At 45.2% G+C, this 25,017-nt stretch overlaps 1 protein-coding gene across 1 annotated transcript in view; it reads right to left on the bottom strand.

The window, feature by feature from the left end:
* MAPK6 (mitogen-activated protein kinase 6) overlaps positions 1-25,017 on the bottom strand; it is a gene marked incomplete in the record, with an annotated part of 137,240 nt that overhangs the window by 2,684 nt on the left and 109,539 nt on the right.

Genomic DNA, 25,017 nt, shown 5'->3' with positions numbered 1-25,017 from the left:
TTCTTGCCCCAAACGTCAGGAGCCCCCCAAATAGGGAGCTAGGTTATGGTGGGGAACATTCCACCAATAAAAAGTAAATACCAATATCAATACCCCATAAGGGGTTAGTAATAGCCATAGACAGGAGAGAGAGACAGAGAGAGAACAAGAGAGAAAATCAGGGGGTTGGAGGGAGGGAAACCAGGACTGCAACAGTGAATACACAACATCTACATTTATGGTAAGTGTATACAACTGTAGTATGTTCTTCGTGTTTCACTGTTGCAGTCATCACACCTGGGTGAATTCCCAAAGCTGAAGAAGGGTGGAGGCAGTCAAGAAGAGTTAAGGCTGGGTAGTATGCCTTGCAGGACTGCTGTAGCAAATCCAGCCCTGGATTTGGAAAAGATAGGCAGGTGGTAATGCTTGGTGAAGGTGTGTACAGAACTTAAGATATCAGCCTCCAGGATATCCCTGGAAGGGACTCCCCTGAGAAATGCTGCAGAGGTAGATGTTGCCCTAGTAGAATGTGTTCGGATTCCCTGAGGGGTTGGTTTCCCCATGGTGCTTTTAGCAGGAATGGATGCAGTGTGCTATCCGGTTTGTTTGGGAAATGCCTTGCCTTCTGCTCCTGTTGCAAAGCTGATTAATAACTGGTCAGATTTTCTGAAGGGCTCAGTCCTATCAAGGTAGAATCTGAGCGGTCTATGCACGTCCAAGGAGTGCAGGATCCTTTCCCCTTTATTTTGAGGATTAGGGAAGAAGGTTGGCAAATCGATGGATTGACTGAGAGCTGGACACCACTGTGGGCATAAAGGAAGGGTTAGTCCTGAGGGAAACCCTGTCAGCATGGAAAATAATGAAGGGTTCCACAGCCACGAGTGCTTATATAGTTCAGACACTCTTCTAGCTGAAGTGATGGCTAGAAGCAAGGCTGTTTTCCAAGAGAGGAATTTTAACTCTGCTGATGCAGCACTTTCAAATGGGGGAAGTGAGAGCTTTTCCAGTACAAAGATAAGGTCCCAAGCAGGGCTGTATGCTCTCCTTGGTGGCCTTAAGTTGTTTGCCCCTCTCAGGAACTGTTTGATAACAGCGTGCAAGAAGAGAGGTGGCTCAGTGCTGTAAAGAGCAGAAATGGCTGAGGCATCTATCTTAATGGAGAAGGACAGGCCTTTGTGGAAGATCTGCTAGGTAAATCCAGGGTAAGAGGCAGAGAGGGCAGCGTTGTGTCCTCTTCTAAGATTGAATCCATGAGCAGAACCTTTTCCATTTATCAGCATAGGATTTTCTTGTACTGGGTCTTCTGGCTTCAAGAATGACGTCCAGCACCTGTCTGCTTAAGGTTGGGGGGAGAATTCAAGGAATAAGCCAAGCTGCAAGATTTAGGGTTTGCAGTTGTGGATGGAGAATCTGTCCCTCCTGCTGAGAGAGGAGGGTTGAATTCTGGTGTAGGTGCCAAGGTGGCACAGACGTCAGGCTGTGCAGGAGTGGGTACCAGTGCTGGTGTGGCCAGTCCGGGTCAAGAATTGTCCTTGGTCTGCCCTGCTTTATCTTGAGTAATACTCTTGAAAGGAGGAGCAGAGGGGGAAAGGCATAGATTGAGAGATTTACCCACTGAGAAGATAGGGCATGGACTTTCCAGGCCCTGCTGTGAGGATTCCTGGTGCAGAATTTGCTGAGCTGGTGGCTGTAGGGGGAGGCAAAGAGATCCACCTCTGGGGTCCCCCATTTCTGTGCTCCAATTGCCACTCATGTGGGTCTAGGAGATTTCAGCTTAAGTAATCTGCCAGTAAGTTTTGTTTGCTTGACAGGAATGGAGCTCGCAGATGGACTTTGTCCAAGGCCGTGTTCCACAGGCCCATGGTTAGCCTGCAGAGTGGGTAGGAATGGGTTCCCCCCTGCTTGTTGATGTACCACATAACTGTGGTGTTGTCTGTTTTTATTAGCAGTTGGCCTGGAAAGATTAGGGATCTGAAAGCTGTCAGGGCATTCTGCACAGCTAGGATTTCTTTTTGGTTGTTGTGCAGATGAATTTGACTTGGGCTCCAGTGGCCCTGAATACATTTTCCATCCACGTGTGCCCCCCAGGCATAGTCCGAGTCTGTGGTTAGGGTCTGGGCAGCTTGGGGTTGAGTAAATGGCAGTCCCTCGTTGTGGATGCATGCTTCTGCCCACCAGAGGAACTCTATAACATACAGGTTATGATAGGAATGACGGTTTCCAGGTACTGAGAAAGTTGGCACCAAACAAGTACCATTGAAAGTTTCCTCATATGCAGTCTTGCATATGGAATCAGCAGTATACATGAGGCCATGAACCCTAGGGCTTGCAGTACTTTTCTTGCAGATAGCTAGGTTCTGGTGGCCATTTGTTTGAAGTAGTCTGTCAGACAGACTTGTTTTTCTAAGGTGAGGAATGCTATCTGGGAAGTTGTGTCCAAGCTTGCTCCCAGGAATACAATCTTTTGACTGGGTACCAGTTCGATTTCTTGTTGTTGATGGGTGTACCCAAAGGAGGTGAGAAGGTTTTTCACAAATGTCAGGTGCTGCAGCAGCAATTCCTGACTGTCCGCCTGAAATCAGGCAGTCGTTCAAGTACAGGTAAATTTGGATATTTCTCTGCCTGCAGTATGCAATAGCTGGCACCAGGCATTTTGTGAATACTCTGAGCGCAGTAGATAAGCCAAAGGGAAGTGCAGAGTGATAATGCATAGACCCTGCCAAGAAATGTACATACTTCCTGCATGATTCCCTTATGGGGATCTGCAGATAGGCTTTCTTTAAGTCGAGGGTGACTAACCAGGCATCCTTGGCTAGCATAGGAAGAAGCTGTTGCAGGGTAAGCATTTTGAATTTTGGTAAGGTGTTGAGAACGGAAAGATCCAGGATTGGGCGCCAACAGCCCTCTTTCCTGGGTACCAGGAAGAGTCTGGAGTAGAATCCTTAACCCCTCTCTGTTCTACTGGAACCGGCTGAATAAGTCTGATATTGAGTAGGAAAAGTACTTGGTTTTGAGCCTCTGCCCACTAGTTTGGAGGAAGGTCTGGAAACCCACTTGGGGCTGGCAGTGAATAAAAGTAAAATTTGTACTCCTGGGATACAATGTTGAGGACCCACCGGTCCTGAGTGATGGATATCCAGTTTCTTGCATGAAGGGCAAGTTTTCCTCCTGGGGACACAAGCAATTAGGGTGGGCTGGGAGAGTGGAGTAAAGAAGCCATGGTGAGCTTTTTCCATAAATAGGTGGCTCACCACTCCCTGCTTTAGGGGTGGGGGTACTCCACTGCTTAGATCTCTGCATACCTTGAGACTGTAGTCTGGGTGGTCTGTTTCTCCTGGGTCTAGTTTGAGAAGGCCTGGAGGGGGCTGGAAAGGACCAGTGTTTGGAAGGGTAATACTTACTGAATCTAGGGGGTTGTACTTGTAAGAATTCTTTAACAGTCTGCCTAGACTTAGCTTTTTCTTCCATCTTTTTAAAAACCTCTTCTGCTTTGGTGCCAAACAGTCAGCGTCTAGTAACTTGGATATGACATGGTCTGGCAAGGTCTGCTCCTCCAGCCAAGCATGTCTTTTCATTACAGAGCCAGTGACAGCTGCCCGGCAAGACACTTCCAGGGTGTCAAAGCCACACTGCAAAGTATGCTTGCTGACTTGGCTTGCAGAGTGCATAAGCTCCTGCAATTCTTTATTTTCTGCACAGTCTGAAAATGTTGCCACTTTTTGTTTAACAATATGTTGCTGGTACTTCAGCATGTGAAACTGACAATTCAATGCCCTAATAGGAAGAGTTGCAGAGTTATTTACCTTCTTACCCCATCTGTCCAAAGTTCTGGAATCCCTGTCCGAAGGGGTGGGATTCTTGGCTGTAGTAGCCTTTATACCTTTAGGCCCCCTGGGAAATGATCTCTGGGTCAGCAGTAGGATTCTTGAAAATAAATTTGGGAGTGTCAGGTACTCTGTAGTACCAGTCTGGTTTCCTAGGAGCAGGAGGTAAAGTGTCAGGAGTTAAGACTGGATTCCATAAAATCATCATCCATAACATCCAGGACAGGGGTTACTGCCAAGGGCCTGTGTTGAGGCAACTCTAGAAATTCTCAGTCTCTCTTTTTGGACTGAGGATAGTCTTGGCATTCCCATCAGTAAAGAAAGAACGGTGAGATTGAACAACTTCATCATTAGATTCAGAAGGTGATAAGGTCAGTTTTCTAACATGAAACAGAGATCCCAAGCAAGGCCATTCTTGGAGAGATCTCATGAGAATCCTGCACTTAAAAGGACCGCTTCACTAGGGGGCCATGACACCAGTGGGGAATCACCAGTCAGGCATACTGCAACAGCTACAAATATGTACCTTCTCAGACAAATATCACAGACTCATAGGCACATTGCCTACTGTGGGTGCAAGCTCCTCCTTTGGCACCACAGGAAGCTCCTCCTTTGGCACCACAGGAAGAAATCACATTTATCTAGATAGGGTTTTTGGTCCTTAGCCTTCTGGATTTCCTTGTCCTTAGCCTCTTAGCTTCCCTCAGTTTTCAGCAAGTCCCAGAAAAAGGTGGACAAAGTATAACAGGGTCACATATTCCAGGCTGCTAGTCTCACCATGAATGGTTTGGGAGATAGGACCTGTCTGCACTGTAAAAGGCAATTACATGCAGAGGCAGAAGTCCCCCCCCCCCATCAGTATCAGGGGGAAGTCAGTGTTGCCTAGGCTAGAATGGGGCAATCTGGATCATTTCTAGCATCTTCTCCTTCAAATTTTGAAATACCCTTGGGACAACAGTTACAGGATTCAAATTCAGGGAAAATAGGATTAGGAATGTATGTTCCACAGAGTGGAATGCGCTGATCCCAGGTATTCTGTGGGTACCACTAAAGACTCCTTATATGGAGCCTGGCTAACGCATCATCAAAGGTATGGAAGGGGTGTCATAAATGCTCAGATGCTCTCCAGCACGTTCTGCCACAGAGTCAATAGGGATTCTACCTTTTCCTGTAGTAAATTAATTCAAGCTCAGGAGAGGTTTGAATTCTGTTCATCCAAAAAAATGCTAGTAGATATATATATATACCTACAGACGTTTTTTTATTTAAACAGTGTATTCCTGTGCCCTCATCTCTCTTCTTGGGATTGAGGCTGAATCAAGCAATTAGCTAGGTAGGGGTAAATTGTGGCAGTCCATGGTTCTGCAGCAGCATATGAACAGTGGCAGGCATGCTGCATAAATGTCTGGGGATCAAAGGGCAAAAGAACTAAATTGGTAACAGTGTTCCCCTTCAGTAAACCTTTGGTACTGTGTCCTCTGATAATAGGTATGTGAAGGTAAGCATCTTATATGGGCCAGACACCCCAGGAGGGGAAATGGGGCCTGTAGAGGCAACATCTTGAACTTTGGAACACATGAGAATTTGCTTAGCCTTGGGCAAGACTTGGCTTGGGCAGTGGGGGGTAGCTGGGTGAAGAACATTGGTAGTTGTAAAGTCTGGTTCCCCGCTACGTTAGTATGCAAGCTCACACTGTCTTTTTGGAACTGCAGGAAAGGCTCCTTGTATATGACGACTCTAGCAGAAATGCCAATTAGGGGCACAATTTTCTAGGTAAGGAATTTCAGAAGTGCAAAAACTTCCTATTCAAAATGTGACACATTCCGGGGGGGGGGGGTTCTATTAGCATTCCTTTTTTTGGAACAAGGAAGAGTCTGCAGTAAAATCATTTGTCCTCCTGCCTGAACAGAACATATTCTACGGCTCTCTGGAGAAACATTTCTTACAGAGGTGGGATTAAATGTTCCTGTCCTTTTGGTATAGAGGGCAATCTGTTCTTTTCTTGGCTAAGACATGAAATTGTATTGTACCCTCTGTGGACAATTTTAAGAACAAACTGGTGTGAGGTTGCACTTTAACTCTGAGAAAAAAACGCCAGCCAGCCTCTATTGTGGGACAAAAATAAAGTGTTGAAGGGCAAGGTAAGAATTTTGGGGTAAAAAAGGAAGGAGTCTGGTATTACCACAGCTGCTCCATGTTAGGGCTGAGTGCTGCAGACTCCCACACCCCCATCTTCCTACTGCCAGTTCATTTGTGTGACCAATCCACCTTTTGGCTGTCTGCTTTTCCCCGCTAAGGGTAGTAAGGCCCTTGCCTTGAAGGATAACTGCAATTATATTTAGGAAATGTAGGGCGAAACACGTTCGCTTTTTAGATCGAGACCCAAAGAACAACTCCGTATCCAGTACGGCACTAGGCAACTGATCCTTTATATCCTTTGGTAAGACTCATCAGCCAGGAATGTCTCCTCACAACTGACCCTAGTGCAGCATCCCTGGATGATACATAATACAGCATCATATCCACATTTTACTGCATGTTCTTCCAGCTGCAAAACAGACAGGATATGGACAGATATGTTTTTAAAGGTTTTATCTTGCACTCCCCCACATCCTTCCCAGAACCGCCCGATATAGGCATCAATCCCTATAACGTTAGGTGGACTACAAATTGGCTCACAGATAGAACCCACAGCATGAAAGTAGCGGACTCCAAGTTAGACTGACGATTGGATTCCCACAGGGATCGATCCAGAGTCCTCTCCTGTTTTGGCATCTACTTCAGAAGTCCAATAAGGAGGGACTCTAAATTTGCAGACTATTGCAAGCTGGGAGCCATTATTAACTCCCCAAGTGATGCAGACATCCTACAGAAAGGCCTCACTGAGACCAATGATTAGTGTCGAAACCCTGGCTCTTAAGCTTAATGCCAAACAATGCATCATCCCCTTTGGGAAAAACTCCTATGTGGCACATCTCATTACCAAGGGTTTGTATCCAGGAAGAAAGAGGTCATCATTTCTCTCTACTCTTCCCTCATTAGACCAGAGTATAATGCCTCATTTGATACGTACCTCACTAGACACCTGCAACAGCTGAAGAGGCCACAAAATTACCTCATGAAGATGATCCTAGCCCTTAAACAGATATCTTAAACTGACAGACAAAAAAAAACTCCAGCTATTCTCTGTCTCATATAGTCTACTAAGAGGCGATCTCTGCTCGACTTACAAAGCCATGTCTGACCCAGCTCTGTTGGAAATGCTACATCTAAAAATCCCAATCCCTCCACACCACATGCTCCAGAGACCTCAAGCTCATTACCACAATCAACAGAACATGCTGGAGGGGACAGGTTCATAACTCAGAGACTGCCCATGCTCTGGAACAGACTTCCCATACATGTCAAGCAAAGCACCTCACTAGCCCTCTTCAAGAGAAATCTTGATGAGTGGATAGGAAATAGAAAGTTCACCCTTGGGATCACTCCAGTGGCTCTACTTGATAGAGGCACTGGGAACTAATGACTCGTGGCAAAGTGCCAGGGCACTTCTATGGGCTAGGCTTGCAAAGGCCCCTAGGGCATTAGCCTAGTACACACCTATGAACCTATGATATGCACCTGACACTTCAAGATATGGGTCTGAACATTCAAGCTCATGGCTACCGAGGTGTACACTTACTCTCCAAACTTCAGCAATCTGCTTGGTCTTTCATTAGAAGACTATTTCAACCTGAAGCCAATCTACACTGTTGGCAATTTCCAAGGCCACTGCCCGGATCTGTAGAATTGTCGTCAAACTCGTGAGGTTCCAGATCCATGCAGAATTTAAGCCTCCTGAAGCAAGGGCTTGAGAATTTAGTTCTAAGGATGCTGTTTGCAAAACATCAAAAAAATGTTTCTTCTACCCGAGGGACAGCCACAGGCTTGGAAGGCCTCAGACCTAGAAAGTGAGAGATTTTTTGGGGAGATGAAAGTCTTCCGAGGCAGAAAATGCACTGCACTTGAAAGTCCTTTAGAGGATTTGGCAATTACAGGCACAGCAGTGAAGAGAGATCAGACTACCCACACCTCCATTTATGGAAGTCCAATCCTCTATGTCTGCTCAACATAATTTTATATCTTGTGCCTTGCATATTGGGGAACCTGGCATTTTTAATTCCCAATGAGGTAATTTTCTTTTTATGTTGTTTAAGTCATAACTGAACACGCTCCGGAATGACACTCACTTGAACCAAACATGCAGCAAGAAAAGAAATGAAGATGGTGCATTCTGATGCCAGCAGTGTGGAGACATCTAAAGTAAGGCTACGTCAGTCTAGCTACAGAAGGAAGGGTTCTCGACTCGGAAATGTCAGTCCCAACATCAGGAAGCCTATGGCAAAGATCTCTACACATCTATGACTGCAACAATGACCCACTAAGAAAGCCTACAACACTGGATCCAAGAGTACAGCTCTGACTGAAGGAATAATGAGGACTTGCACCACAGGTGTTACTACTACTGAGCATATAAAAACCTTCCTAGGCTGTGATCTCCCCCTTCTCATGTAAAAGCAGACTGCTCTGTCCTGTACCTCCAGTTCCAGAACAAGTGAAAATCAAAATATAAGGTACCCATTATGGTACAGGCAGGGGGACAGATTCCTGCAGCAAGCTCTTATCATTACAGTAAGAACTACAAACTTTTATACTGCCACAGTCCCAGCTGCAGAAACTGCATGTACAATGTCTGCAGCTTACAGTTCTGCACAACTTCCCCAAAGAAATATACCTTGGTTACTGTGGCCCCAAAGGACTTCACAGATATGGGAGACATCCAACTTGCACTACTTTGCAAAGCTACTCAGATATGACCAAGATGTGGCTGTGCAAATACCTAAAGTAAAATTTCTAAAAAAGTACTGATATAGTCATCTGCCCTGACAGAATTCAATTTGGCCCACAATAAAATTTTTGCATATGTATTGTTACAAAAAATAAAGCCTTTAAGGCAGGCATTTAGTGACTTTCTTGCCTTCAGTACATTATCTTTCCATACATTTTGCTATGATTGGACTTGGCTCTGAAAACATAACGTGGGGAGTTGCCTGTACACACCCATACACTGAAAATGGTACTGCCTTATTAAAGCAGAGCGCAAGGATATAAGCAAATGAATTTACTTGCTCCAATTTATTTCCATGGCCACCTTAGGCTTAAATCAACTTAATTTTTAAACATACTCCCCTACTTATGAAAGGTAAGCTGGTTTGACAAACAGTGACATTCAGAAATTCAACTGGCCAAGGTAAATGCCATAAACAAGGCTTCTTAGGGGCTGGGACTGAGGCTGTGGAGTGAGAGAGAGGGCTTCAACTCGTCAAAAAAGCAGACTTAAATGTGGGTTAAATTATCTCCACAAAACGAAGTACATGTCGGGTGGGGTTGGCTTTGGAATGGCACCTCAAAGAAAGGTATCATACGCCAAGAGCTCAGGGAACGCGAGAGGAATGAATGATGGAAATGCAACCAGTTGATCTCTGATGGAAGAATAAAACTTGCAAGAAACACCTTATAACAGTGGATATGGGTCCAAGAAGGACTCAGCATTGTGTGAAGTGGCCCTAACAGAACAGTCTGTTCCATTTGTTATTCTACATATTCTGGATAGATGGCCGCTGTCAGGAAGCTACAAAGCCGGCCCTACTGAGAAAGACCGGAGACCTAACTTATAAGGGAAAAGTACAGTTGTGTACACTTACCATAAATGTAGATGTTAGAGTGTATTCACTGTTGCAGTCATTACATTTGGGTAATCTGCTGGCAGGTTGCCCACAGTCGGCCTGAATAACAAAGTCTTGGGTCCTGCGTCAGTTGCTGTCTCCTCTTCCATAACATCAGGGGTATAAAACATGCAGTGAATACACTAACATCTACATTTATGATAAGTGTACACAACTATACTATGTTCTTCATGTTTTACTGTTGCAGTCATTACATTTGGGTAGAATCCCAAAGCTATGGATGGGAGGATGGAATTATACAGCATTAGGAGCAGCTAGTGGCAAAGCATGCCCTGGATTTAGAAAAGAGAGGTAAATGGTAATGTTTTGCAAATGTATGAACTGAGCTCCAAGTAGCAGCTTCTAGAATGCCTCTGGTAGGAGCCCCTCTGAGAAAAGCTGCAGAAGTAGATGCAGCCCTGGTGGAATGGGATCTAATCCCCTTGGGGACAGGTTTACCATGGTGCATGTAACAGAACTGAATACAATGGCTTATCCCATTTTGAAATAGTCTTCTTTGCGATAGCCTTCCCCTCTGCCCCTGTAGCAAATGCCACCAGTAGTTGCTCAGACTTTGAGAGATTTTGTCCTAAATAGAATCTTAGTTGTCTGTGTACATCCAACGAATGCAGAATCCGCTCCCCCTTGTTCTGCAGATTTGGGAAAAAAAGTTGGCAGATGAATGGCCTGGTTAAGAGCCACACTGAATACCACCTTAGGCATAAAAGATGGATTGGTCCTGAGGGCCACCCTGTCCGGATAAAAGATAAAGAAAGGCTCCACTGCCATGAGAGCCTGCAGTTCTGAAATCCTTCTAGCTGAAGTGACTGCTAAAAGAAAGGCCATCTTCCAAGAAAGAAATTTTATGTCTGCAGTAGCAGTAGCAGCTGGTTCAAAAGGAGGTAGGGTGAGTTTTTCCAGCACAAAATTGAGGTCCCATGCAGGAGTCGGTGCTCTCCTGGGAGGTCTCAAATTTTTGGCACCTCTGAGGTACTGCTTTAGCAGGGGACGAGAAAAGAGAGGAGGCACTGTGTTGTAATGAGCCGAGAAGGCAGAGGCATGGATTTAGACAAAGATAGGCCCTTGTGAAGCATCTCGGTTAAATATTGCAGAATCTGAGGAATATTGGGCATTGCTGCATTTATTCCTTGTGCTTGGTTACAGGCACAGAATCTCTTCCATTTATCAGCATTAGATTTTCTAGTACTAGGCCTTCTAGCCTCCAAAATGACATCCATCACAGGTTTACTGAGAGATGTGACTGGTAAAATTAATTGATTAGCCATGCTGCAAGACTCAGAGTTTGGAGCAGAGTGTGCAGAATTAGATAGTTCTGCAGAGACAATAGATGAGGTGTCTGAGGCAAGTACCATGGAGGAAGGTGTGACATATTCCTTAGAAGCAGGTACCAGTGTCGGCGAGGCCAGTCTGGAGCAATCAGAATAATTTTTGTTTTTTCCTGTCTGACTTAGTAAAACCTTGGAGAGCAGAGGCAGGGGGGAAAGGCATAGACCGATAGATTTTTCCAGCTGAAGGATAGAGCATCCACTTTCCAAGCTTTTTTGTGATGAATTCTTGTGCAGAATTTGTCTGATAGATCTTTTTGCCTCTCCACAAAACTATGTCTGGGCTCCCCCATTTCCGTGTCAACATGTTGAAGATGTGTGGATCCAGTTTCCATTCGTGTGGGTCCATAAGATTTCTGCTTAGTTAGTCTGCCAGAGTATTTTGCTTTCCTGGCAGGAATTGAGCTTGTAGATGTATTTGGTAAGTCAGGGCAGTGTTCCACAAGACCATGGCTAGTCTGCAAAGAGGGTAGGAGTGGGTATCCCCCTGCTTATGTACCACATAACTGTGGTGTTGTCCGTCAGTAGTTGTCCTGGATGAAGCAAGTCCTTGAAGGCTGTCAGGGCATTCTGTACAGCTAGCATTTCTTTCTGGTTGATATGTAGGTGCATTTGACTTGGGCTCCATTTGCCCTGAATGCATCTCCCTGCCAGATGGGCCCCCCAGCACAGTCTGATGCATCTGTAATCAGGGTTTGGGTAGCAGGGGATAAAATGAATGACAGTCCCTTGTTTTGGTGAGAGGCCTCTGCCACCCATAGGAACTCCTGTTTCAGGCAAGGAATGAGAGGAATCATCGTTTCCAGGCTGTGACAATGTTGACTCCATAAGCTTTGTAGGTACCAGTGAAGTTTCCTCATATGCAGTCTTGCATATGGAATTGGTAGAATGCAGGATGCCATGAACCCCAAAGCCTGCTGAATTTGTCTTGCAGATAGCTGGATTTTTGTGGCCACTTGTTTGAAGTACGTTATCAATTGAACTTATTTGTCTGGCGTGAGGTAAGCCATCTGGGTGGGTGTATTCAAGCTTGCACCCAGGAATGTAATAATTTGAGAGGGTACCAGTTGCGATTTCTTTTCGTTTATGGTGTACCCTAGGCATGTTAGAAGCCTTTTTATAAACAACAGATTTTGTAGAAGAGTGTCCTTGTCTGCCGCCTGAATTAGACAATCGTCCAGATAAGGATAAACTTGAATGTTTCTTTGTCTGCAAGATGCAATCACTGGTGCCAGGCACTTTGCAAAGACCCTGGACGCAGCAGATAAGCCAAAGGGCAGTGCAGAGAAAGTACAGTCGTGTACCTACCATAAATGTAGATGTGTATTCACTGTTGCAGTCATCACTCTTGGGTTATCCTGCTGGCAGGCTACCCTCAGTCGGCCAGAATTCCACAGTCTATGTCTGGCTTCGGTTGCTGTCGCCTCTTCCCTGACATCAGTGCGCTAGGCGTACAAAAGATGCAGCTGACGCATTTGTCTTCAGTTTTACTTGCCCCAGATGTCAGGTGCCCCCAAATTGGTAGGCTGAAAAAATATGCCAATAAAAATGCATGCACAAAAATAACATTTCCTTCATCTACAAGCAAATACACCAAAAAGGTTGTATAGGATAGAGAAGTGCAGATAGACCCAGCAAAGAAAAGGGGGATGGTGGGTGGGTAACCTGGACTGTAACAGTGAATACACTCTAACATCTACATTTATGGTAGGTACACAACTGTACTATGTTCATCGTGTTTCACTGTTGCAGTCATTACTCTTGGGTTGAATCCCAAAGCTGAGGATGGGTGGCTGGGCTAAATAGGATTAGGAGAGGCTATGAGGCCTTGCAGGACTGCAGTGGCAAAGCCTGCTCTGGACTTAAGAGTAAAGAGGTAAGTGGTAGTGCTTTGTGAAGGTGTGCACTGAACTCCAGGTTGCAGCCTCTAAGATATCTTTGGTTGGTACTCCTCTGAGGAAGGCTGCTGAAGTGGCTGCTGCTCTGGTGGAATGAGGCCTAATACCCTTAGGCACTGATTTGCCATGTTGAGAATAGCAGAAACGGATGCAATGGCCTATCCATTTAGAAATAGTCTGTTTTGAGATAGCCTTTCCTTGTGATCCCGCAGCATATGACACTAAAAGTTGCTCAGTCTTTCTGAAAGCTTTAGTTCTGTCCAAGTAGAAGCGTAGCTGCCTGTGTATGTCCAAAGAATGTAGAATTTTCTCACCCTTGTTCTGTGGATTTGGATAAAAGGTAGGCAAGTGAATGGTTTGGTTGATGGCCACACTGGACACCACCTTAGGCATAAATGTAGGGTTTGTCCTCAGAGAAACCCTGTCTGGATGAAAAATGAGGAAAGGTTCCACAGCCATGAGTGCTTGTAACTCTGACACCTTGCAGAGGTTATTGCTAGGAGCAGAGCTGTTTTCTAGGATAGGAATTTTAGATCTGCTGTTGATGGTGGCTCGAAAGGAGGCAGTGCGAGTTTTTCCAAAACATAATTGAGGTCCCAGGCCAGAATTGGTGCTCTCCTTGGAGGCGTAATTTTCCTGACCCCTCTGAGGTACTGCCTTATTAAAGGATGAGAAAAGAAAAGTGATTCCGCATTGTAATGGGCTAAAATGGCAGAGGCACAAATCTTAATTGATGAGAAAGAAAGGCCTTTGTTCAGTATCTCAGTTAGGTATTGTAAAATCTGAGGGATATTTGGTACACACGTGTCAATGCCTTGTTCCTGGTTCCAAGCACAGAATCTCTTCCATTTCTCTGCATAAGATTTTCTGGTACTGGGCCTCCTGGCCTCAAAGATAACATCCAAAACAGCTTTTGAAAGAGGAGTGTTCTGAATGGCTACATTATCCGCCATGCTGCCAGATTTAGGGTCCTGAGTTGGCTGTGCAGGATCTGATTGTTTTGTTGGGTCAGCAAGTGAGAAGTTTGAGGCAATATCCATGCTGGACCTTGAGACGAGCTCTTTAGGACTGGGTACCAGTGCTGGCGTGGCCAGTCTGGTGCAGTCAGTATCATTTTTGGCTTCTCTTTTCTGACCTTTAGGAGTACCCTGGGAAGGAGAGGCAGTGGACGAAAAGCATATACTGTTAGATTTTTCCAGCTGAAGAATTGGGCGTCCACTTTCCATGCTTGCTTGTGATAAATCCTTGTGCAAAATCTCTGCAATTGGCAGTTGTGAGAGGACGCAAACAGATCTATGTCTGGGCAACCCCATTTCCTTATTATCATGCGGAAGACTTGTGGATCCAGTTTCCATTTGTGGGGATCCATGAGGTTTCTGCTTAGTTCGTCTGCCAGAGTATTTGTTTTTCCTGGTAGGAATCGTGCTTGCAGGTGAACTTGAAAAGCCAATGCTGTGTCCCATAAGGTCATTGCTTGTCTGCAGAGGGGGTAGGAATGTGTACCTCCCTGCTTGTTTATGTACCACATGACCATAGTGTTGTTTGTCTTCATCAGTAACTGTCCTGGATGAAGCAGGTCCTTGAAAGCTGTCAGGGCATTTTGAACAGCTAGCATCTCTTGATTGATGTGAATATGCATCTGGTTTGCAGGCCATGTGCTCTGAATACATTTTCTGCCATATGGGCCCCCAGGCATAATCTCATGAATCCGTTGTCAGTGTCTGTCTGGCTGTGGGTAGACTGAATGGCAGACCCTTGTTGTGGTGAGAGGCTTCTGCCCACCATCGAAACTCCTGTTGCAGGCAGGGAATGAGTGCAATTACTGTCTCCAGGCTGTGGCAATGCTGAGTCCAAACACTTTTTAGATACCATTGTAGTTTCCTCATATGCAGTCTGGTATATGGAATTAGTAGAATGCAGGATGCCATGAAACCCAAGGCCTGCAGGATTTTTTGCAGATAAGTGGGTTTTTGTTGCCAATTTCTTGAAGTAGTCAGATGCTTTTTTTTGTCTGGCGTGAGATGAGACATCTAGGCAGTTGTATTTAAGCTGACACCCAGGAATATTATCTCTTGAGAGGGCACTAGTTTTGATTTCTTTTCATTTACTGTGTACCCTAGGCCAATTAGTAATCTTTTTACAAACACCAGATGCTGTAGAAGAATATCTTTGTTCTCTGCTTGAATTAGGCAGTCGTCCAAGTAGGGATATATATGAATTCCTTTTTGTCTGCAAAACGCAATTACTGGTGCCAGGCATTTTGTGAAGACCCTGGGTGCAGTAGATAAGCCAAAGGGCAGTGCAGAGAATTGGTAATGCATTGAGCCAGCTGTGAATCTGAGGTATCTTCTGCAAGATTGTCTGATTGGGACATGCATGTATGCCTCCTTTAGGTCCAAAGTTACGAGCCAAGCCTTCTTGCCCAGCATGGGCAGTAGCTGCTGTAGAGTCAACATCTTGAATTTTGGAACTTCCAGAAACATTTAGTATAGACAGGTCCAGTATTGGTCTCCAGATTTTGTCCTTTCTGGCTACTAGGAAAAGTCTGGAGTAAAATTCTTGCCTCTGCTCTTGTTGTGGTACTTGCTGAATGGCCCTCATGTCCATGAGGGTTGTAATTTGTTTTTGTGCCTCTGCCCACTGACTGTGTGGCAGGTCTGGCATACCTTTTGACCTTGGTAGATGGAACCTGTAGCCTTGGGACACTATGTTCAGGACCCATTTGTCTTTGGTAACCATTTGTCAATTTGATGAAAAAAGTGCTAGTTTTCCCCCTAAGGGGGCTGCCAAAAGAAAAGTGCTTGGATCTGGTAGAGGAAATTCATTGGGACTGTTTCCTGTAAGGCTGTGATTTGTCTTCTCTGCTTTTGGAGGTAGGAGCACCCCATTGTTTAGGCCTGTAAGAGCCTTGGGGCTGAGATCTGCCTCTGGGACGCCTGTATCTGCCTCTCTGTGGCCTGTCTGACAATGGAAACGACCAATTTTTAGAAGGCCAGTTCCTGCTAAACCTGGGTGGCTGTACCTCTAAGAAATCCTTGACTGTCTGCATGGATTTTGCTTTATCCTCCATTTTTTTCAACACCTCTTCTGCTTTAGTACCAAACAAAGTATCATGCTGTAATGGTGCATCTAATAATTTTGCTTTAACATGATCAGGCAGATTCTGTTCCTTTAACCAAGCATGCCTTCTAATAACAGAACCTGTAACGGCGGCCCTGCAAGAGGCCTCCAGTGAATCATAAAGTACAGTTTTGTACCTACCATAAATGTAGATGTTCGAAGATCCACATTGCTGCAGTCCTGACACTTGGGTAGTCCGCTGTCCCAGTCGGCCCGAATACCAAAGTATACGGCTGACGTCGGTCAAGGCGCATTAGTCTGACGTCAGGGTACAAATGCGCATGACCGACGTCATTTCCTCAGTCTTTTCTTGCCCCAGATGTCAGAAGACCCTAAAAAGATAAGGCCAAACCAAAAAACAACAACACACCAAACACCCCTGTACCAAATATATGTACAATATATACAAAGTCAGAACGGTACAATCCTACCCACACAACCACCCCTAAACACAGAGGGGAAGGAGGGAGGGTAAACTAGACTGCAGCAATGTGGATCTTCGAACAAATACATTTATGGTAGGTACAAAACTGTACTATGTTCTTCATCTCACATTGCTGCAGTCCTGACACTTGGGTAGAATCCCAAAGCAGAGGTAAGGGAGGATGGCAAATCACAAAGAAGCAGGAGCTGACAACATGCCCTGTAAAATAGCAGTGGCAAAACCAGCCCTAGATTTAGAGTAGAGAGGAAGGTGGTAATGCTTAGAGAAGGTATGCACTGAACTCCAAGTAGCTGCCTCCAAAATATCCTTAGTTGCCACCCCGCTTAGAAATGCTGTTGAAGTGGCAGTAGCCCTAGTGGAATGAGGCCTAATCCCAGCTGGAATCTCCTTGCCATGATGGGAATAACAGAAAGTAATGCAAAACCCAATCCACTTAGAAATAGTTTGTTTTGACACAGGCTTACCCTGAGAACTCAAAGCAAAAGAAACAAACAACTGCTGAGACTGCCTAAAATCCTTAGTCCTGCTTAAATAATAACGTAATTGCCTGTGTACATCTAAAGTGTGCAAAATCTTTTCCCCCTTATTTTGGGGATCTGCATAAAAGGTAGGCAAATGAATAGTTTGGTTTAAAGCCACACTAGAAACCACTTTAGGCATAAAGGAAGGATTAGACGTAAAGATACCCTATCCTTATGAAAATCAGGAAAGGCTCAACCGCCATAAGGGCCTGCAATTCAGACACCCTTCTTGCAGAGGTAATGGCTAACAAAAAAGCAGTCTTCCAGGACAAATATTTCAATTCAGCAGTAGCTGCAGGCTCAAAAGGCTGTAGAGTGAGTTTCTCCAACACAAAATTGAGGTCCCAAGCAGGAGTAGGAGCTCTGGGGGTCTTATATTCTTTGCCCCTCTAAGAAATTGCTTGAACAAAGGATGAGAAAACAATGGTGGGTCACAATCATAGTGAGCTGAAATTGCTGCAGCATGAATCTTAATGGAAGAGAAAGACAAACCTTTGTCCAATAACTCAGTAAGATATTGAAGAGCCACACTCAAATTTGGCTCAGAAACATCCAAATCCTTTGCTGCACACCAAAATAAAAATCTCTTCCATTTTCTCGTACACTTTCCTTGTACTAGGTCTTCTGGCTTCCAGAATCACATTCAAAACTTGTTGAGGAAGCTGAGACCTGCTATGGTTCAAAACAGAATATGCCAGGCTGTTAGATGAAGAGTGAAGCTTGACATTGAGTAGATGCCCGTCCTTCTGAGACAATAGGTGTGGAATCAAAGGTAAGGGCCATGGAGGCTTCCTTACCAGACTCCTCAGTAATGGGTACCAGTGTTGCCGAGGCCAATCTGGAGCTATTAAAATCATCCTTGGCTTGTCTTGTCTGACCTTTAGGAGTACCTTTGGGAGGAGAGGCAGAGGTGGAAAGGCATACACATGAAGATTTTTCCAACTGAAAGAAAGAGCATCCACTTTCCAGGCTGTGTGATGAAACCTTTTCGTGCAAAACTTTGGCAGCTGGTGGTTTAGTGGAGAAGCGAACAGATCTATGCCTGGAGTTCCCCAGGACACTGTCAATGTCTGAAATACATGAAGATCCAGTTTCCACTGGGGATCCATGATTTGCCTGCTTAACACATCTGCTAAGGAGTTCTGTGCTCCTGGCAGAAACCTTGCTTGAAGATTCAGTTGCAAGCTTAGCAGTCTCCCACAAAATCATTGCTTGCCTGCATAGAGGATAAGAATGTGTTCCCCTTGTTTGTTGGCGTACCACATGACAGTTGTGTTGTCTGTTAGAATCAACACCTGCCCTGGAAGAAGTAAATCCTTGAAAGCCAGTAATGCAAACTGGACTGCTAACATCTCCTTCATGTTGATATGTAGATGCTGCAGTCTGGCAGGCCACTTGTCTTGTATCCACTTTCCATTCAGATGAGCTCCCAAGCTGTGTCTGAGGCATCTGTCGTTAGAATCTGACTCGCCTCTGGCGGGTCACAGAGAGTCCCTTGTTTAGGTGACATTCCTGAGCCCACCACAAAAATTCCTTTTGAATGCAAGGTATTATTTGAATGACAGTGTCCAAATCCTGGCAGTGCTGTGTCCATAAATTTTGAGATACCATTGTAGCTTCCTCATATGCAGTTTGGCATTGGGAAGTACCAGAATACAAGATGCCATGAACCCTAAGGCTTGAAGGACTGTCCTTGCAGTCAGCCGGACTGATGAGATAGTTGATGGAAGTAAAGAAAGATTCTTTTGTTTGTCCGAGGTTAAAAGGCCATCTGGGTTGCTGTATTCAGTCTCACACCCAGAAAGCACATGTCTTGAGAGGGTACTAGACTGGACTTTATTCACAGAATACCCTAGGCATCTTAGCACTGCTATCACATATTCCAAATGCTGAAGAAGCACGTCCCTTTCTTGAGCCAGAAGCAGGCAATCGTCCAAATAAGGATAGATTTGTATTCCTTTTAGCCTGAAGAAAGCTATCACTGGAGCCAGAACCTTTGTGAATACTCTGCAGTAGATAAGCCAAAGGGCAATGCAGAGAACTGATAATGAGAATTCCCAGCTCGAACGCAGATACTTCCTGCAAATTAGACTGATAGGAACATGAAGGTAAGCTTCCTTGAGATCCAAAGTTACCATCCAGTGATCTTTGCCCAGCAGAGGTAAAAGCTGTTGTAACGTCAACATTTTGAACTTGGGAATGTCCAAATAAGTGTTGAGGATAGACAGATCCAAAATTGGTCTCCACGTGTTCCCCTTTTGGTACTAGGAACAGGCGAGAATAAAATCCTAGGCCCCTTTCTGGCACAGGAACCGGCTGAATGGCCCCTATTTGGAGCAACAGAGAAATTTGCCTTTGAGCCTCTTTCCTTTGTTGAGGAGGAATGTCTGGCATGCCTTTGAAAGGAGGCAAGGTATGGAAATAAAACCTGTAACCGTGGTGAATGATATCCAATACCCATCTGTCTTGGGTAATTAAACTCCAGTTTTCTTTGAAAAGTGCCAACCTTCCTCCCAAAGGTGCTGCCAGACGAGAAGATTCTGGCAGCTGAAAAGGCAGGTCATTGGGTCTGTTTACGAAAGGACTGACCCCTGCCCTCACCAGAAGACTGAGCAGGTGAACTCCTGTTCTAGGCCTAAAGAACTTTGAGCTCTGCCCCTACCACGTCTAGACCTACCCCATGACTGGGAATCATAAGCAGGATATGTCCACCCCTTGGTAGGCCAATTTCTACTAAACTGGAGGCTGAACCTGCAAAAATCTTTAACAGTCTGCATAGACTTAGCCTTGTCTTCCATTTTCTTTAGAACTGCTTCCACAGGCTTAACCAAACAACACATCAGATTGTAAAGGAGCATCTAAAATCCTTGTCTTCACATGCTCAGCTAAATTCTGATCCCTCAGCCAGGCGTGCCTGCGAAGAACCGAACCAGTGGCAGCCACCCTCGAAGAGGCCTGCACAGCATCAAAACCACATTGCAAAGAATGCTTACCCACCTGTTCAGAAACATGAACTAAATCCTGCAACTCTTTACACTCAATACCAAAGCATCTACCTTAGACTTTAATTGTGAAAGGAGATAATTTTGGTATTTCAACATGTGAAACTGGCAATTCAAAGCTCTCATGGCCAAAGTGGAAGAAGTATACACTTTCTTTCCCCATCTATCCAAAGCCCTTGCCTCTTTATCAGGAGGAACAGGATTTTTAACAACAGAAGCCTTAACACCTTTAGGCCCCTGAGAAACAGTTTCTGGGTCTGCCCTAGGACTCTTAAAAAGATACTTATGAGCTTCAGGCACCCTATAATATCTATCCGGTTTAACTGGAGCAGGAGGCAAAGAATCAGGGATCAGAGAAGCTTCTGCAAAAACATCCTCCACCACATCTAGAACAGGAGGTATAGCTAAAGGCCTATGTTGGGGTAGAAACAAAATTCCTAAGCCTTTTCCTGGAATCAGAGAAATCCTGACCTTCCCATTTAAAATGCTCCCTCATGGAATGAAGAGTCTCTGAAAATGAAAAATCCTCAGGAGGAGAAGCAGAAGGAGTAGAATCATCTACATCAGAATCAGAGTAAGGGGAATACTCCTGCAAGTCTTCAGCCGAAGACTCAGAAGCATCTGAACACTGCTCAAAACTCCCAAGCTCAGGTTCCACCCTAGGCCTCTTATCAGGAGGGCATAGAACCTCTAATCATTGTAATCAAATCTTCTGCCATCTTAAGCATATGCTTCTTAGGTACAGACCCTGAAGAACTAGGGGTAACACCTGAAACAAAACCTGGCCTGCCCTGGGAGAAGCCTTGGAAACAGCAGGGAGGGCCTAACCACCTTAGGAAGGGAGGGAAGACGGCTACCTGAGAAGCCCCTTCCGCCTGGCCTACCTCCTGAGAGGTCACATCTTGCAGTAATAAAGTCTCTCCTGGGATTCCAAAGAAATTTCTGGCTGAACCTCTGGCTCCACCGAGCCCTCTAAAGAACCGGCGTCCGTACTGACGGTTCTTCCAGCCTAGGCTTTGCTGTTTTGTCCTTGCGCTTTTTGAAGCGGAGCATCCGGCGGCATTTTATAATTACACCGCTTCCCAAAACTAACCTGGCACAATCTAATCTTCTCTGTATAGTGCGTTTGTTAAATCTAGCACAAGGCGACAGCCAACAACGTCGTGCTCAGGCCCTAAGCAAGGTATACACAAGGTATGGTAATCCCTATGAGGTATCTGTTTCCCACAAGAAATACAGTTATTCACTTTTCTGACATCCGGTAAAATACTGAGGCAAGAAAAACAAAATATTCGCCAACTTGGATTCGGTCTGAAACTCCGACGGAAAATCTCAGAACGCCAACCTGCACTTGCAAAACTGCTTCTGCATCGGACCATGCGGCAAAAGACTGAGGAAATGACACGGTCATGCGCATTTGTACCCTGGCGTCCTGGCGTCAGACTATCCTTGACCGGCGTCAAGGCCGACTGGGACAGCGGACTACCCAAGTGTCAGGACTGCAGCAATGTGAGATGAAGAACATCCACATTGCAAAGTATGCTTTCCCACTTGTTCAGCTGCATGCAATAAATCCTGCAATTCCTTGTTCTCTGAACATTCAGTTTTTGTCAACAATTTCTGTTTAAGCAGCGACATTAAATATTGCTGATATTTAAGCATATGAAACTGACAATTTAAAGCCCTTACAGCCAGGGTAACAGAAGTGTAGACTTTTCCCCCATCTGTCTAGAGCCCTAGAATCCCTATCAGAGGGGACAGGGTTTTTTTTGCAGTGGAAGCTTTGACCCCTTTGGGACCCTGTGATATAGTTTCTGGGTCAGCAGCGGGGTTTTTATATAGAAATTTAGGAGAATCAGGGACCCTGTAGTATCTGTCTGGCTTAGCAGGTGCAGGGGTTAGAGAGTCAGGGGACACGCCGGACTCTGAAAATACATAACCTACTACGTCTAGAACAGGTGGAATAGCAAGGGGTCTGTGCTGAGGAAGTAGCAGAAAGTCCCAGAGCCTCTTCTTAGATTCAGAATAATCTTGGCTCTCCCAGTGGAAATGCTCCCTCGTGGTATGCAGGGTTTCCCCAAAAGAATAATCCTCAGGAGGAGAGGCTGAAGGAATGGATTCTTCAACATCAGAATCCTCATAGGGAAGCATGGAGTAATCCTGTTCAGAAGAGGAATCAGAGGAAATAGAAACCTGATCAGAAGAATCATACTCTGTCTCTTGCCTAGGCCTCTTATTAGGAGGGGGATGGGAGCCCCTGATCAAAGTAATTAGGTCTTCTGCCATTTTGAGCATCTGTTTTTTAGGCATGGAAGTCTGAGCAGAAGAAAGCTGTACTTGTTTCTTTGTCTTTAGAGCTGCTTTAGTCTTTGAAGCTGAAGATGGCTTAATATATAGCTGTGTAGGTCTGAAGACACCCTCAGAAGCCAATGCCTGCTCAGCGGCTCCGGACCCATCTGAGGGAATGATTTCAGAGTGTCCAATACCTTGAGCATCCAGAGGCCCAGTCGGCTCTACGTGGGAGTCGGAAGCGGCATGTGGCTCTGAGGTAGCAGGCACCAGGGGCTGCGAAAGCGCCTCACTGAGAACTGGCGACTGGCCTAGCGGAGGCCTCGTCGGTTTTGGACCATGGATGCCTATCCTTTTCTTTGTCCTTGCGTTTTTTGTAAACTCCAGTTGTCGGCTGGTCCAACGGCATTATATAATTAAATCTTCGGCCAAAGTAATGAAATGCAAAATCGAACAGACGCTTAATAGTGGGTTGGTTAAATCTAGCACAAAACAGACAGCTAGCAACGCTGTGATCAGGGCCTAGGCAAGGAATACAGTAAGAGTGAAAATCCTTATGAGGTATTTGCTTCCCACAAGAAATACAATTGTTAACTTTTTCTGACATCGGTCTGGAGCAAGAAAAGTTTCCCCAACGGGGTACTTAGCTTTAATGAAGACTTCAGTTGAAATTCGGATTTAAATATCTCAGGATTCGGCCGACCGGCACTTGCGAACTGCTTTTGCTTCGGGCACCGTGCGGCAAGAAAGACTGAAGAAAATGGCGTCAGCTGCATCTTTTATACCCCTAGCGCACTGACGTCAGGGAAGAGGCGACAGCAACCGACGCCGGACCTAGACTTTGGAATTCTGGCCGACTTGAGGGTAGCCTGCCAGCAGGATAACCCTAGAGTAATGACTGCAACAATGAAACACGAACATCTGGTAATGCAAACAGCCTGCTTTGAAGCGGAGGTATCTTCTGCAAGATTCCCTGATTGGGATATGCAGGTAAGCCTCTTAAGTCTAGAGTTACCAACCAGGCATCCTTGCCTAGCATAAGCAGTAGCTGTTGTAGAGTCAGCATCTTGAATTTTGGAATGTCCAGGAATGTATTTAGAATGGATAAATCCACAATTGGATGCCATGATTTGCCTTCTCTGGGTATCAGGAAAAGTCTTGAATAAAAACCTTGTCCTTTTTCCTTTTCTGGTACTGGTTGAATAGCCCCCATATCCATGAGGGACATGACTTGTTTCTGGGCCTCTGCCCACTGATTTGGAGGCAGATTTGGCCATCCGTTTGGAATGGTCAACATGTGGAAATGAAATCTGTATCCCTGGGATACTATATTTAAGACCCACTTGTCCTGGGTAATTAGATGCCAATTTTGAGCATGAAGTGCTAATTTTCCCCCCAAAGGGGCTGCCAAAAGATAAGTGCTTGGAAATGGCAGAGGAAAGTCAGAGTGTTTACCGTGGGGTGGTGCTTTGCTACTTCTTGATTTGGAGGTGGAGGCACCCCATTGTTTTGTCTTGTAAGATTCTTGTGACTGAAACCTGGAGCCTTTGGAGTGTCTGGGTTTGACCTGAGCAGCTCTGTTGGGTACTGGAAAGGACCAATTCTTAGTAGGCCAGTGCCTACTGAACCTGAGTGGCTACACTTGCATGAAATCTTTTAGTTTGCATAGATTTAGCTGCGTCTTCCATCTTTTTCAAAACTCTTCTTCTGCCTTATTACCAAACAGACTGTCCTGCTGTAATGGAGCATCCAACAATTTAGCTTTAACATGATCAGGCAGATTTTGCTCCTTGAGCCAAGCATGCCTTCTTATCACAGATCCAGTTACGGTGGCCCTGCAAGAGGCCTCCAAGGAATCAAAACCACATTGCAAAGTATGCTTTCCAACTTGTTCATCTGAAGGCAATAAATCCTGTAACTCTATTTTATACACAATCAGAAATCAACATCATTTTCTGTTTAAGCCAGCCCATGACATGCTGTTGATATTTAAGCATATGAGATTGACAGTTTAAAGCCCAGATTGCCAGGGTTGCAGACGTATAAACCTTCTTACCCCATCTATCCAGCGCCCTGGAGTCTCTATCAGAAGGGGTAGGATTTTTAGCAGTAGAAGCCTTAACACCCTTGGACCCTGAGAAATTGTTTCAGGGTGCAGTAGGATTTTTGAAAAGAAACTTGTGGGAGTCAGGAACCCTGTAATATCTGCCTGGCTTACTAGGAGCCAGAGGCAGGGAATCAGGAGCCATGCTGGATTCTGAGAAAACATAATCATCATCAACAATGTCTAACACAGGAGGTATAGCCAAAGGCCTATGCTGAGGAAGAAGATGATTTCTGAAAAATCCTGACTCTCCCAATGAAAATGTTCCCTTAAGGTATGCAATCTCTCTCCAAAAGAAAAATCCTCAGGAGGAGATGCAGCAGGGATGGATTCTGCTGCATCAGAGTCCCCATAAGGGGGAATAGAAAACTCCTGATCAGAAGAAATGGAAACCTGATCTGAAGAGTCATAATCGGTGCCTTGCCTAGGCCTCTTAGCAGGAGTGGGTTGGGAACCCCTGATCAAGGTAATTAAATCCTCAGCCATTTTGATAATTTGTTTTTTTATGCATAGGGGCCTACGTACATGGCTCATGCGTCAGTTTTTTAGACATAGAAGTTGGTTTTGGCCTTGTTTTTCATGATGACGTCGGTTTAATATACAAATCTTTAGGCCTGAAAACACCCTCAGAAGCTGATGCCTGCTCAAGCAGCTCCGGACCCATCCACGGGTTCAATACTTGAAGAATCTCGTGGCATACCGGACTCCGAAAGGGTCTCGGTAG

Source organism: Protopterus annectens, chromosome 7.part1 (genome assembly GCF_019279795.1).
Source record: "Protopterus annectens isolate FY-2018-M chromosome 7.part1, PAN1.0, whole genome shotgun sequence".
NCBI classification, from domain to species: domain Eukaryota; kingdom Metazoa; phylum Chordata; order Ceratodontiformes; family Protopteridae; genus Protopterus; species Protopterus annectens.
This window is presented reverse-complemented; position numbering and strand designations above follow the sequence as displayed.